Genomic DNA, 15374 nt, shown 5'->3' on the forward strand with positions numbered 1-15374 from the left:
TCTAGAATTTATTTATTTAAAGATTTATTTATTCATGAGAGAGGCAGAGACCTAGGCAGAGGGAGAAGCAGGCTCCCCACAAGGAGCCTGATGTGGGACTCGATCCTGGGTCCCCGTATGAGCTGAAGGCAAACAACCGCTGAGCCACTCTGGTGGCCCTGCCCTCTAGAATTCAAGCAGTCCCTCTTTATGTCTTGCGGAGAGCGCCAGCATGGGGTGAACAGTGCTGGTAGGTAGCAAGGGGGCTGTACTCTCTAAGGTGATATGATGTAAAGGGTCAGACTCTAAGCTGAAGGAAGTGGAATGAATAGGGAGGAAAAAGACTGAGGGAACAAGTTATGTGGGAGCCCCTGAGGCTGGAAAGAAGAGGCCGGTGTTTTCTATAAGCCAGACGTTGTGGCAGCAGGAGGATGGACGCTGAGCAAGGTAGTGACCACTCAGAGATCCAGGCAGGGGAGCGACGGGATCGGATTTATCTTAAAAAGATGACAGTGGCTGTTGCAGGGGGAACAGCATGAAGAGAAGCCGAGGGGATCGATGATGCAGGGGGCACAGCAACGCCGGGATGTCAGGACCTGGAGAGACAAGGGGACACAGGGGAGGGGTCGGGACCGGAGATGGAGAAAACTGGCTTAGAGAGAACCTTTGAGGTAGAAGCAGCAGCTTGGATACCTCAGGGGTGGGATGAGCCCAGGAGCCTGTGGCTGTGACGCCCCCACCCCCACCCTCACCCCTGTGTGAGTTCCAGGGGAGCAGACAAGGTCCAGGAGAGGTGAATGGAGCACTCCCACTGACCTGTATCTGCATCTCACATCTTTTGCCTCTTTTCTTTCCCTCCTCTATTGTCTCTACTTGTATTGTGGTTAAGACCATCTTTTCTTTTTTTTTAATCATTTCTTTATTTTATTTTAGAGTGTGGGGAGTGCTAGGGGAGGGACAGAGGGAGAGAGAGAATCTCAAGCAGATTCCCCACTGAGCACAGAGCCCAAGGTGCGTGGGGCTCGATCTTACCATCCTGAGATCATGACCTGAACCGAAATCAAGAGCTGGACGCTTAATCCACTAAGTCACCCAGGTGCCCCAAGACCATCTTTAATTAGTTCATATTTGCTTCCCTCTGAATCTTGATGTTGTTCCTTGATTTCACAAGAACACGCCTTTTCCCCTATCTTTTCATGGCTAAATGTGCCTCGCCGCAGCGCTAATCCTCTACAACTAGAACGCTGTCCGGAGCACCAGCTCAGTCCTCCGGCAACACACAGAGCCAGTGGAGCTCTGGAGAGTTCTCTGGCACAGGCCAGCCCAGGCCTGCACTCTCAGCTGTTGCAGAGACCAGCAGCAGGGGGAATCAGCTATTGGCCGCCACTGGATGCACTGTTACTAGGCAGGTCCTATATAGTGACAAAGCTCTGTCCTCAAGTCAGGAAATGTAGGCTCCAGTCAACCTCCTACATTCGATGCGAAGGATTCCCCTAGCTTCCCTGAGCCCCACTGTCCCCTCAACGTGAGACCAGGCCCCAGCAGGCCCAATACCACACAAACCACAGGGATTTATTATTAGGGACTGTGTCATGGCAGACAGCAGATGCTAAGGTCAGGAGGACCACTTGTCAGTCAACTCGAAATGCAGATAACATTAAACTTGAAGTCTTCCCAGGCTGCAATAATTGATCATGTGTTGCCTATCTTGTTTAAAGGCCACATGCTTATTTATATGTTGCTTATTTCTCTCTACATCTCTAGGGATGTCTCAACTAAGTAATGAACTTGAAGATGTCTCGACAAGTAATGAAAAGAGACTGTCTCTTCACTGCTAGGGGCCCTGTTCGAAAAAAAAAAAAAAGGCCAACAGATTCTTCCAGAGAATTTCATAGTTGGAGAAAAGAGGTCTACATCCCTCTGTCTGTTGCCTTGAGGATCAGAATATATATTAAGCTATTCTCTATGGTAGTTTTCAATTTCATCACCTAATTTGTAGCTTTTGAGGTACATGGAAACTTTTTCTTAAAAATGAACTCTTGGCATGATTATTTCATACATAGTTTATTGACTTTATTTTATAGTAATTATGGACTCACAAGAAGTTTCTTTTTCTTTTTTTAAAGATTTTATTTATTTATTCATGAGAGACACAGAGAGAGAGAGAGGCAGAGACACAGGCAGAGGGAGAAGCAGGCTCCCTGCAGGGAGCCCGATGTGAGACTCCATCCTGGGACCCTGGGATCATGATCTGAGCCAAAGGCAGACGCTCAACTGCTGAGCCACCCAGGCATCCCTCACAAGAAGTTTCAAACTAGTACAGAAAGATGCCCTGAGCCCATTACCCAGATTCCCCCAAAGATAGCATCTTACAAAATTATAGTCCAGTGTCAAAACCAGGAAATGGACATTGTCACAATACTCGTATTCAGTAGTTGGTTTAGAAAGAGTTCCTATCAGAAGGGACTTGGGTCCCACTTTTAAAAAGTAACTTAGAAATCAATTCTGGCATTCTGCTAGGCATTATGTGAAGAGCTAATAAAGCCTTAAAAATACATTGCCGTGTAAATATTTATCCATTATGCTCATGGTAATTGAGGAGCTAAAGCTGATGTGTGTTAACTTGGATCGGCCAAGATTTTCTGCAAGATTACTTTGCCTGAGCTCCAGTAAGCTACGATTTCCAACCTTGAGGATTCGCGAATGGTTTCCCAGAGCCTTGAGGTGCCACAACTTTGAAACGTTGTAAGCAAAGCAGGAGATGAACTGAATTTCCAAGGTGGTCCGAAAGCTTTGAGGTATCCTCGTCTGGAGGAAGTAAGTCGGGCTCAGACTACGATGCAGAGACAAGTTTTCTCTGCAGACTAGACCATCTGACAAATGTTCTGGTCCTCTTCCCCCCACATGCGAATCCTACCCCTGTTAAGAGACGTTTTGGGGTCTTGTTTAGGGAAAAGGGGAGAGGGGAGGAGAACAGGGAAGAAGGCCCGAATGTGCCCGAACCTGATTAGCCTTGCCTTTTACTCCTCGTGGCGGAGTGAAGTGACCACATCTCGGCATGTCTAAGGCAACTGGAGGGTGTGAATTTTCGTGCTTGCTTTTCACTCGAATGTATCAAACTTCAAGAACATTCTGCCTAAGCCCCCGAGAATCTGTCCCTGGAGCGAGTCGAAGCAAGCTGGCCCCTGCTTTCATGTCACCTGCGCAGAAGTCAGAGTGGCAAACCTACGTGGCGTGTCTGACTCTAGTGTCCGGGGAAAGCCTTCCCAACAGAGCTGCCTTGTAAGCTGTCCCTCGGGGTCACCTGCCACCCGGATGGGGAGCGAGCAAAAGCTGGTCAGAAAGGACTCTTCGGGGCTCTACCTTCACCTGCTAGATCTAGGAGCGTGGCTATCAGGCTGCGGCGCTTACAGGTGCCTCTCGATGCTTCCAGAAAACTGCCCGGAACCCCCAGCTGGTAAACCTGCTTCAAGTTCACTAACACAGCGTCCGTGACCGTGCATAAATCTGTTTCTCCCCACTCCCCCTGGCCACGAAGTAAAAAGCACCCCCACCCCGCCCCCCAAGAGGAGGCAATTTGTCCTAACCAGGGGACCAGCCTTGGGGAGTGTTTGTGTGTCCCTTGACTTGACTTTGTGGCCTCCTGGAGAAAGGCAGCAACTTCATTCCTTGGAAATAACTCTGGATCCATGTCAAATAAACATCTTAATCACATGCTTCCTGCATATTTCTTCATTTTACAGTCATGAGGGCTTAGCCCGGTGCCTCCCCCCGGGACTGCCTGACTTTTGCACCCTCCCCTCTTGTGTAAGGCAGGAGGAGTCTGGCGTCCGGGCCTGGGCCGGGAGCCAGCGCTCCCGGGAAGCTGTGTTTGGGGCGTGTGTCTGGTCCGCAGGCGCCCCGGTGTCCTTGCCCAAGCTGGCGGCCTCGTACCCCACTTCCACGGAGGGATGGGTCAAAGTTCGGGGCTGAGCAGACGCTTGGACAGTTCCGGAGGCTCAGAGAGGCCCAGGCGCCGGCTCAGCAGCTCCGAGCTGCAGAGAGAACTCCCGCACCCACAGCGGCCCAGACACATGATAAGACTTGTCTGCGCATCATCCCGGCCCGGGAGCCTCTAATTACACGTCTGGGGCTTGCAGGAGCCCAGGTGGCCGGGCTCACATGATCCCAGAACTGTGAAGATAGCGCGGGCCGGGTTCTCACTGCCTGCGCAGCCAGGTGGGGGAGGCACCTCGGAGTCCCGTGCGTCATTTCAATACAAATTAGAATAACTGCATTCCAAAGACAACAAGAGTCCTTTTAACCGGGGCTGTTCCTTCTTCCCAAAGCATTGCCACAGTGTTTCCCCTCGACCTTTGCGGCTGTTCCGTCTGCCCCCTTCCTCCTGCTCCCCGACCCCGGGACAGCAGACAGCTGCCGGGCACTGCAGCAGAGCTGGGGTGCAGAAGGGCACAGTGTCGTGTCCCCGTGTCGCGTGCTTCCTCCACGCCACGGAGCTCTGGCCCCAGACTGCCTCGTGTGACAGCATTCGAGCCAGCGGAACATGCTCGCAGCTGTCCTTCACCGTATCAACAGCCCCTGGTTCTCAGACACCTGTCACCGCCCGGCGCTGCGCTGGGTGCACCGAGTGTGCAAGTTGCTCACATCGGAATCGGCCTTAGAACCAGGAGGCCTGGCTGGCAAGGAAACACACCTGTCCGGAGCCAAATGAGAAAGTCCCTGGGGTCGGGGCCAGTGAGTGGCCCACTGAGGAAAGCCTCGCTGTGGGAGCGTGTAACCCAACAGTTGTCGATCCTGTCGGTAATCAGCTGTGTAGGAGGATTCCGAGGACCGCAGCCAGAGATCTGTTTTTGTTTTTTGTTTTGGAAGACTCGTTTTGTTTTTTTTCCTTCCAGGCTCTGTGGATGCTGAATCAGTCCGATTGTTCCTTTTGCAAGAATCCACAAATTTTTAACAGTGATAGATAAACCGCCATGTGTCATCTGGTCATTGATAAGGATCCCATAAAGAAACGGATGTACTGAACTGAAATGCTTATTTAAAATGTTTTTCTCCAAAATCTTCCCTACCAGTCTGTAGGCAACTTCTCTCCATTTTTTTTTCTTAAATCATACTCCTCAGGATTCTGTGTATGCATGCATTAATTACAAAAAGTTTTCTGGATACTGAGTTTTCTCTGAACAGCCTTGGTATAGGAAAAAAAAAAAAAAGGAGGTGTTACCACCCACCAGCATGCATTATAATTCTGTCCTTGCTTGATCCCCACCCAAATGCCCATTTCCATGTATACAAACTCATATTATTCTTTCTGAATCATACCTAAGTGCCACACCCTGAGTTGCACATAAAACTTGGCCATATTATTTATACACCAGTGTGTACTCACACAGCTGTGGCTGACTTAGAAGTCCACTTATATTTCTCTCTGGGATTATTTATCACTTTACTTCTCCATTACTGATTCTACGTGGGAAATTCCCTGAAAGGTTTTCTTCTAAAATTTGGTAGCTTCATTTTAAGGACATATGTTCAACTCCTTTTCTGCTTACCAATCCTGACGTTGGCGGGTCTCTTTAAGTTTGAATCTCAACCAACACAAGCTGAACTAATTATTCAGAGTGGTGCAGCATCCTATTTTATAACTCACAGCCAGGAATGCACAGTAATAGAGTTATGGAGAGTCTGTCAATAGCCTAATATGTGGGGGCCTCTCCTGTTGCCCTCCTAAGCATCTCCTGAAACCTCCTGAAATAAAGGATCAATCTGTCTATTGGCATACCAGACCGTTTGTCTATTGGTATAAGTAAAACCCAAAATTGTCTATTGGCATATCAAACCATTTCAGGAATTCATGAAAGATACAGAGCAAGCAATTGTGATATGATGAAGAAATAGGATCAAAGGAAAAGAAAGGCTAAAATAGTCATAGGACATGACTTCTGTGACAGCCCCTCTGAAAATTCTGAGAAAACTCTGCCTTTACGGACATGGAACAGAAAGGAACACTGGGGCAGGCGTCAGGGTGATTATCTGGGGGAACCCCTTCCAGAGTACCGCCCAACTTCTTCCCCTCTCCCCTTGTGTGAAGCTGTGTCAGTGAGTGTGTGCCTACAAGCTGGATCATTGGTGACAGAGACATAGCAAGGCCCCAGGTAGCAAGAGATATCTAGGCAGGATGGGAAGCCCTCCCACTGGAGAGTGCCCATCCCAACACTGTCTAGAAGCATGGCCTTCCCACTTCCAAGCCCATGCAATCAGAAGGTGGACCTACAGACAGGAGAGTGGGGATTTTCAAACACAAATATGAGGATAAAATGAAAAATCACCAAGCACTTGGGGAAAATTAATGTCAAGAGAAGCACAATTCAATAAACAGAGACCAGCACACATGCAAACATTTCACAAAGCAAACAGATGTTAAAATAATCCTCAGCAATTAGAATATTATATCCACAAAAACAGGCTATGGTGAAAAAGAGCCCAAGGACAGAAAATAGGAGGAAAATTTAAGAGGCATTTAGTATCTGAAAAGACAAGAATAGAGAGTAGCAGAAAAGAAATACTTAAAACATGTATTTGTAATGTATATAATTGTCAGATCACTAAATGATTTTAGGTTTCATACTGAAACCCGAAACTGATATAACATTACATGAAATATAATATGTATATGTAATATATATTTTATAAATATAACATATTATGTCAACTATCCATCAATTAAAAATTTTAAAAATAATAATAAGAAAAAATTTCCCAGATCTGAAGACCCGGGTCTTCTTACAGAAAGGACTCTCAGATAACAAGTAATTTACTTGAAAATAAGACACACGCAGAAGCACCTGGGTGGCTCAGTAGGTTAAGCAGCTGCCTTTGGCTCAGTTCATGATCCCAGGGTCCTGGAATCAATCCCCATGTCAGGTTTCCTGCCCAGTGGGGAGCCTGCCTTCCCCTCTGCCTCACTCCCCCAAGCTTGTGCTCTCTCTTTCTCTCTCAAATAAATAAATAAAATATTTTTAAAAAAGGAAGGAAGGAAGGAAGGAAGGAAGGAAGGAAGGAAGGAAGGAAGGAAGGAAGGAAGGAAGGAAGGGAGGGAAGAAAGGAAGGAAGAGAAAAAAGAAAATAAGACACACCCAGGTACATTTCCCAAACTGCAGAATATCAAGCTTGGGGCGCTGGGGGGGACTACCTTCCAAAGGGAAAAAACAAGCAGGAAGTTACCCACAAGGAACAAGAATTCTATGAGCCCCAGCAGCACAGGATGCTGGAAGAAAATGGAGCTGCATTATCAAGATTCTAAGAAACAGGGATTCTGAACCCACAGTCTTATACTTAGCCAAGTTAGCATTCAAATGAAAGGTCAGAATGAAATACTCTGGGCATACAAACCTCAGAAAGTCTGTCATTCTCAGATGGGCTTTCTGAAAGCATTTCTCAAGGATTGCAACACAGCAAGATGAAAAGAATCTAAAGAGGAGGAAGATGTAACCAATGGGCAATGCCAAGTAGAAAAGCCATTATAACTTATAGTTGCCAAGTTTACATGATTTTTTATGCATGACTAAAGAATTAATACTAATGGAGAACTAAGATCCCAGGTTAATCCCAGGAGGAAGAGAATGAGGAGGAAAATGAAAACAGACTAAAGTTGTAGTCTTTGGAAGGAGAGGATACAATTGACTAATTCTGGTTATTGTTGTTATTATTATTAAATGTACATTTACAAATTAGAGAATAAATTCCACTTTAGGTAATAGCAGAAAAATTTGCATCATATTAACCATCTTGCCTGTGACAATTATAAAGTCAAGGTAAAATATTTTAAAAAACAACTATGTGAAGGTAGTAGAGAGCAAGAGTGCCCTGGGATAAAAGGAAACAAACTAGTGCAGATCCATGTATAACCAGCTTTCTCCCAAGACAGTTTCTTAATTCTCTCAGCATACAAGAAATAGAGTTCAAAGTGAAAGTGGCAGTTTTACTGGGCTTTAAAAACAGAAGTTAGAGTTCAGGGTTTCCTGTCAGAGTAGATGGAATTGAGGGAGGGTAGATCCTGGAAAGGAGGAAGCCCCAAAATCTGTGTACAAACATCCCCCCAAATCCTTGGTTGAATCCTGAACTATGCATGTGCAGGTCACATCTCCAAGGGATCAAGTGGAAAGCAGCAACCAGAAGGCCAAAGGAACTGAGCAGGAATTTCAACAGCTGTCCACCTACGGAGATAGAGTTTAGATATCATGTCCAGTCAAGTTCAAGGTGCTTGATAAACCCATTGGGCTTTCTACTAAAACCCCAGAAAGAACACATCCCAGACTGAGGGCAAAACTGAAATAAACACCCTAAGAAAGCCTATAAGCAAACAACCACAGGATCAAAGTTATCTGATGGTAATTTGTTTGCCACCTAAAACAAAATGTATCACTTTTTCAAAGGAAAATAACAGAAACCATTGTATATCATCCACAATGTTCAGTATATGATAAAAATACACAAGGCATGAAAAGAAGCAGGAGAATGCATCTTATAATTAAGAGGAAAAAGCAGTCAATAGAAGCAGACCCACAGATAACCTTATGCTTAATTAATAAAGATGCTAAAATAATTACCATAAATATAAAGATTTCAAGGAAAAGTGGATAGAATGGGTGAAGATATAGGGAATTTTTAGAAGTAACACAGAAAATATAACAAAGAACCAAATGGAAATCTTAGATCTGAAAAATGCTATATCAAAAAAAATTTTTATTGTTTTAGAGGATTAACAGCAGATTGGATAAAAAGAAAGAATCATAACATGAACATAAAGACATATGAATAGAAAGTATTCAACCTACAACACACAAAAAGAAAAAATGATCAGAAAATTGTCTCTGTTAGGATACTAGAAATTGGATGTACAACTTCTAAATCATTCAATGAAAAAGAAATTAAAACTTTAAAAAATGATGAATCCAACAAATGGAAAGAAAAAAGGGGAAATGTAACATTAAAAAATCATAGTAGGGGCATTTGCCTGTCTCAGTCAGTAGAGCATGTGACTCTTGATCTCAAGGTTGTGAGTTCAAGCCCCATATTGGGTATAGAGCTTACTTAAATATAAAATCTTTAAAAAAAAAATCATGCCAAAAAGTATGCAAAGTAAGTTTACAGGAATAAATCAGAACAATTGGCAATCACAAAAGAAGAATGAATTAAATCCCCATTTTAAAATACAAAGACTTTTAGATTTATTTAACAACAACAACAACAAAATCTATACATTATTTACAGAAGACACATAAAGAGAAAGTTATGTATTGGTTAGAACACACTACCCAGGGAAGGATTCATATGGTGTTGTTTTGCATTTCCATCGTAACTTAAAGGGAAATGTTAACAATGTCCAGAGTCCTTGATGTTCTCCAAATTAAGGAGGAGGATGTCCTCAAATTCCGTGCAGCAGAAACCCACTTAGGTGGCACCAACGTTGACTTCCAAATGGAACATATACAAAAGGAAAAAATGATGGTATCTACATCATAAATCTGAAGAGAACCTGGGAGAAGCATCTACCAGCAGCTTGTGCCATTGTTGTCACTGAAAACCAAGCTGATGTTAGTGTCTTATCATCCAGAAATACTGGCCAGCAAGCTGTGCTGAAATTTGCTGCTGCTATTGGAGCCATTCCTATTGCCAGTCGCTTCACTTCTGGAACTTCCACTAACTAGATTCAAGGCAGCCTTCCAAAAGCCAAGGCTTCTGGTGGTTTCTGATGTCAGGGCTGACCACCAGCCTCTCATCTTATGTTAACCTGCCTACTATTGCTCTGTGTAACACACTCTCCTCTGTACGATGTGGACATTGTCATCCCTCCCAACAACAAGGGAGTTCACTGAGTGGGTCTGATGTGGTGGATGCTGGCCCGGGAAGTCCTGCTTAGCCTGAAGTTGCAGACTGGTCTGAAGGCATGCAGGTGCCCTCTGTGCCTATTCAGCTGTTCCCTACTGAAAACTGGATCACTCAGCAGACCACTGAAGACTGGTCTGCAGTTCCCACTGCTCAGGCCACTGAATGGATAGGAACAATCACTGAGTGGTCTTAAGCTGCTCTTCCACAAAGGCAAACAAAATGGAAATAAGGTTGATTGAAAATAAACAGTTTCTAAAAGTTGAAAATAAAAACTACTTTTGAGTATAAATAAAAGAAACACCACCTAACAATAGCTGACAAAGCAGGTTTATTTTTCTTGTAAATGAAAATGGAAATGAAGTCTGGGAGTATGTGGCTGCTGGTCTTTGTTCAGTAGTGTAGGGATGGTGTCTCAGCATTTCTCTTGACCTTCTCTTCATGGTCACAGAAGTGAAGGCTAGAAAAGAGCAATACTAGTCACATTGTTTCCTTTTTCAGGAAAAGCAAAAACCTTACCAGAATTCTCAACAGATTTCTGCTTGTGTTTCATTAATCAAACCACTTGCCACCTGACAAGAGAAGATAGTCATCCCTACACTTTATAGTGAAAGCATACAAGAGAGAACAGAATTAGAAAATAGTGCTCAGTGGCCAGTGAATAGTGTCCCCCATAGGTTCAAAATAGGGGGATGGAAAAGATACACTAGACACATGTTGACCCAAGGCTAACAAAACTGAGCTGTTACAGAAGCAATGAGAAGCTAAATGGTGGTTCTATGCTGAATATGATCAGCAGGACTCAGTACACACTACTGTTCCTACATTGTAGAGGCTAGAAAGTAAAAATTTCATTTCTGAGGGGCTCTTGCCACTAGGCTGTCTGGCCAATTGCACAGACCTGTGTGAGATTTGGTAGATGGAACTGAGGCAGAGGCGGTCTTTCTGCTCACAGCTAAGGTCACGGAGGCAAGTGTGAAAGACAGTTGTGGCAGTGGCCAGCATTTTAGGGTTTTATCAGCAGCTTTCTGGGTAGATATGGTTGTTATGGTAACAGCTTCAGTAGCCTTAGTGGCTTCATAATCCTGGTTTCCTTATGCCTGAATCAAAACTATGGTGATATGGTCTTCAACTGAACAGTTCCAGGGAGGCCTCCTGATTATGACTCCTCTATTTTCCCAGGGATTGTATAAACATCTAATTTCTTGTTTGAAACTCCTTTCTGCATAAAATATACTGAGTGGTTTCTATGTTTTGCACTGAACTCCAAAACTAATACCAAGTGTGTACACATGCAACACACACACACACACACCCCACACACCACCCATGTTGGGATAATAGGGCCCTCAGATGAGTTGCAGAAGCAAATGCAAACCCTCTCTGGAAGAAGTTAACCTCAATCTAAACCTCAAAGAATTCCTATAGAATGAAAAATGAAATAGAGGAAAATGAACACTTCCCAAGCAAAAATCACAAGACACATAAGGAAACAAAGTGCCATAAAATAAGAACTGCAGAAACCACAGACAGCAGACACAATTACAACTTCCAATTTTAGAATTATCAGATACAGAACATAGAATACATGTATTTGGGATGTTTAAACAAATAAATATGTGCATAGAATAGATTTTAAAAAGAACAAAATAAAACATTTAAAAATAAACTTTATATGTAATGATTACAATTCATAATTCAGTGGATGCTCCAGTCACCAGATTGGACACAGATGAAGAATGACATGGCTGATAGATTTGAAAAAAAAAAAAAAAATCACAGAGAATGCAGCACCAAAAGACAGAGGGAAAGAAGACATGAAAGAGAAGTTGAAACAAAATATAGGATGAAAGGAAGTAAGTTATATTGTCTGGAAAGAGAGACCAGAGAGAATTAGAAAAAAAAAAAAAAAGCAATATTTGAAGAGACAATGGATAAGAATTTGCCAGAATTGTTCAAATATACCAAGGCTCAAATTCAAATATCTAATAAATCCCAACACATTAAAAGAAAGAAAAGAGAAAAAGAGAAAAGGAAGGAAGAAAGTAGATCCACAAATCATAGATTTGCACTGAGACTGAAAGATACCAAAGAAAAGAAAACGTTTTGGAGGCAGCCAGAGCAGGGAGAAGAAACAAATCATCTACAAAGGAATAACAAGTAGATGACTAACTCCTCGACTACAACAAAGTCAAAAGGAAGATGCTAGTTAAGAGAAAACATTGTTGAGCCAGATTTAAAAAAATAATTCCTCTACATATTGTTTGCAAGACATCCTTCCAAAACATAAAGACACTAAAAAAATTTGAAAATACAGATAAAGATAAACTGGAAAAGAGTAGCCAAGAAAAGACTGCAATAGCTATCAAACGCCAGACAAAATAGATAAGAAAGCAAAAATTGTCACCTATGATAAAGAGGACTACATAATGACAAAAAATTCCAATTCACCAGGAAGAGATAATGATTCTAAACTTGTAAGCATCCAATAACACAGCCTCAAGACATATAAAGCAAACATTTGCAGATCTATGAAAAGAGACTGACGAATCTACTGTTATGGTGGGAAAGTTTAGCACAACTTTTCTTAGTTTGACAGATCAAGTGTGTAAAAAATAAGTAAGGATAGAGATTTGACCAGAACAATTAACAAGCTTGATTTAAAGAGATTGATTTTATTTTATTTTTAAATAATCTTTACACCCAATGTGGGGCTCGAACCCACAACCCAGAGATCAAGCATCACAGGCTCCACCAACTGAGCCAGCCAGGAACGTCTAACAAACTTGATTCAATGAATATATAAATATTGTACCTAGTAATTAAACACCACACATTCTTTTTTTTAACTGAAAATTTTAAAAGATTTATTTATTTGAAAGAGAGAGGGAGAGAGAGAATCCTCAAGCAAACTCCCCACTGAGCATGGAGCCTGATACAGGGTTCCATCCCAGGACCCCAAGATCATGACCTGAGCTGAAAACAAGAGTCCAACATTTAACAACTGAGCCATCGGGTCACCCTTAACTGAACTTTTTTATTGAACAATAACATATATACAGAAAAGTATGCAAATCAAAAATATATGACCTAATGAATTCCCATGAAGTTGACACACTAGAGACTCAAGACTTGGATTAGATCAGGAAATAGAACTTCATGGTACCCTCAAACCCTTTATCCTGCCACTGCTCCACCCCCAGTCATAGTACATGTTACAAGAAACCATCACCCTAACTTCAAATGTATAGATTAAATTTGCCTATATTTACTTAATATAAATGAAACCATAGAGTAGTATTCTTTTGTGTACCTTTTGCTCAATACTATGTTTGTGAGATTTATGTGTGTGGAAATATCTTTTTCATTCTCATTCCATTGTATGAATGAACTACATTTATCCGTTCTGTTGATGGACATTGAGATTGTTGCCTCTTTGCAGGTAGCATAAATGGTGCTGGGATGAACATTCTTTTGGTTTTTTTTTTTACCTTTATTATTATTTTTCTTTTAGTAATCTCTACACTCAATAAGGCATTTGAACTCGTGACCTTAAGGTCAAGAGTCATGTGCTGTACCAACTGAGCCAGCTGGTGGGTGTCCCGGGATGAACATTCTGGTAGATGTCTTCTGATCATGTGTGTATGTATTTCTGTTAGGTACGTTTAGCCTTTGCAGACATTACCCAAAAGGTTTCCAAATGGTTGTAGCAATTTATATTCCCACCAGCAGTATGTGAGCCTTCTAGTAGCTCATACCTCATCAATGCTTGGTAGTATTCCACTCTTCATTTAAGCCATTCTGGTGAATGTGAGAAGACCCATTCTTTTCAGTCACACTTGAAATATTTACAAAAGTTGACCAACTGTTAGGTTCCACATATTTCACAGGATTGGTACCACACAGACCAGGCTCTCTGACCACACTACAATTAAGTTAGAAATTACTGGCAAAATACAGCTAAATTAAATTGGGATAAAATGCATACACTTGGGAGGAATCAGAACTGAACACTGACACAAACTGAAATCAATGTATAGAAACAGGGAGTCCCTGGGTGGCTCAGTGGTTTAGTGCCTACCCTGGCCCAGGTCGTTTTCCTGGAGCCCCTGGATCAAGTCCCGCATCAGGCTTCCTGCATGGAGCCTGCTTCTCCCTCTGACTGTGTCTCTGCCTCTCTCTCTGTGTCTCTCATGAATAAATAAATAAAATCTTTAAAAAAATGTATAGAAACAATGTTTAGTCCTGGATATGTAAGTTAGGAAAGAAGAAAATCTCAAAATAAATGAACTAAACATTCAATTTTAGAATTTAAAAATTCTGGAAAAGAAAGAACAAGAGTAGAAGTTTCTGAAAAGCAGGAAAAACATAAAATAGAAAAGTATTATTGAGGTGCCTGGGTGGCTCAGTCAGTTAGGTATCCAACTCTTGACTTCGGCTCAGGTCATGATCTCAAGGTCCTAAGATTGAAACCCCGAGTTGGGCTCTATCGGTGCTGGGCATGGAGCCTGTTTAAGATTCTTTCTCTCTCTCTCTCTCTCTCTCTCTCTCTCTCTCTCTCTGTCTCTCGGGCAGCCCCGGTGGCGCAGTGGTTTAGCGCCGCCTGCAACCCCGGGGCGTGATCCTGGAGACCCTGGATCCAGTCCCACGTGGGGCTCTCAGCATGGAGCCTGCTTCTCCCTCTGCCTGTGTCTCTGCCTCTCTCTCTCTCTCTCTCTGTGTCTCTATGAATAAATAAATAAGATATTAAAAAAAATTCTCTCTCTATCCTTCTGCCCCTCCCTATCGCTCTATCCTATCTCTAAAAAACAAACCAAAAAAAGTATTATCAAAGTTATTATCAACATTTTCGCCAATACATTTGAAAACTTAGATAAAGTAGTAGGTACTTTCCTAGAAAAAACACAACTTACTGAAACCATCTCAGGAAGAAATAAAAAACTTGAATAATTCTATTACCCAAAAGAATTTTTTTAAAAATATGGAACATTTCACGAATTTGTGTGTCACTTTGTGCAGGGGCCATGCTCGTCTCTGTATCATTCCAATTTTAGTATGTGTGCTGCCAAAGCTATTTGAAAAGAATTTGAATGGTGGTTTCTTAAAAAGTTAAACATAGAATTACCATATGACCCAGCAATTCAACTCCTAGGTATGCGCACAAAAGAAATGGAAATAGGTACTCAAAACAAATGATTGTACATGAATATTCATAGCAGTACTATTCACAACTGCCAGAACGTGGAAACAACCCAAATGACTATCCATGGATGAAGAGATGAACGAAATATGTCAGATCCATACAATAGAATATCATTCAGGCTTAAAAATGAAATTCTGACACATGCAACATTAACAAACTTGAAACATTCTGCTAAGTGAAAGAAGCCAGACTCAAAAGGTCACACACAACATAATCCCATTTATATGAAACATCCAAAATAGGTAAATCCATAGAGACAGAATGTGGAGGAGAGATTACTAGGGCCTGGGGGGCAGGGTTGGAATGA

At 42.4% G+C, this 15374-nt stretch overlaps 1 pseudogene; it reads right to left on the minus strand.

Moving 5' to 3' along the window:
- Positions 1-14839: 14839 nt before the first annotated feature.
- On the minus strand, positions 14840-14938 carry LOC140631369 (U6 spliceosomal RNA; annotated as a pseudogene).
- Positions 14939-15374: the final 436 nt, after the last annotated feature.

The sequence above is a fragment of the Canis lupus genome, chromosome 3 (genome assembly GCF_048164855.1).
Source record: "Canis lupus baileyi chromosome 3, mCanLup2.hap1, whole genome shotgun sequence".
In the NCBI taxonomy this organism is placed as follows: domain Eukaryota; kingdom Metazoa; phylum Chordata; class Mammalia; order Carnivora; family Canidae; genus Canis; species Canis lupus.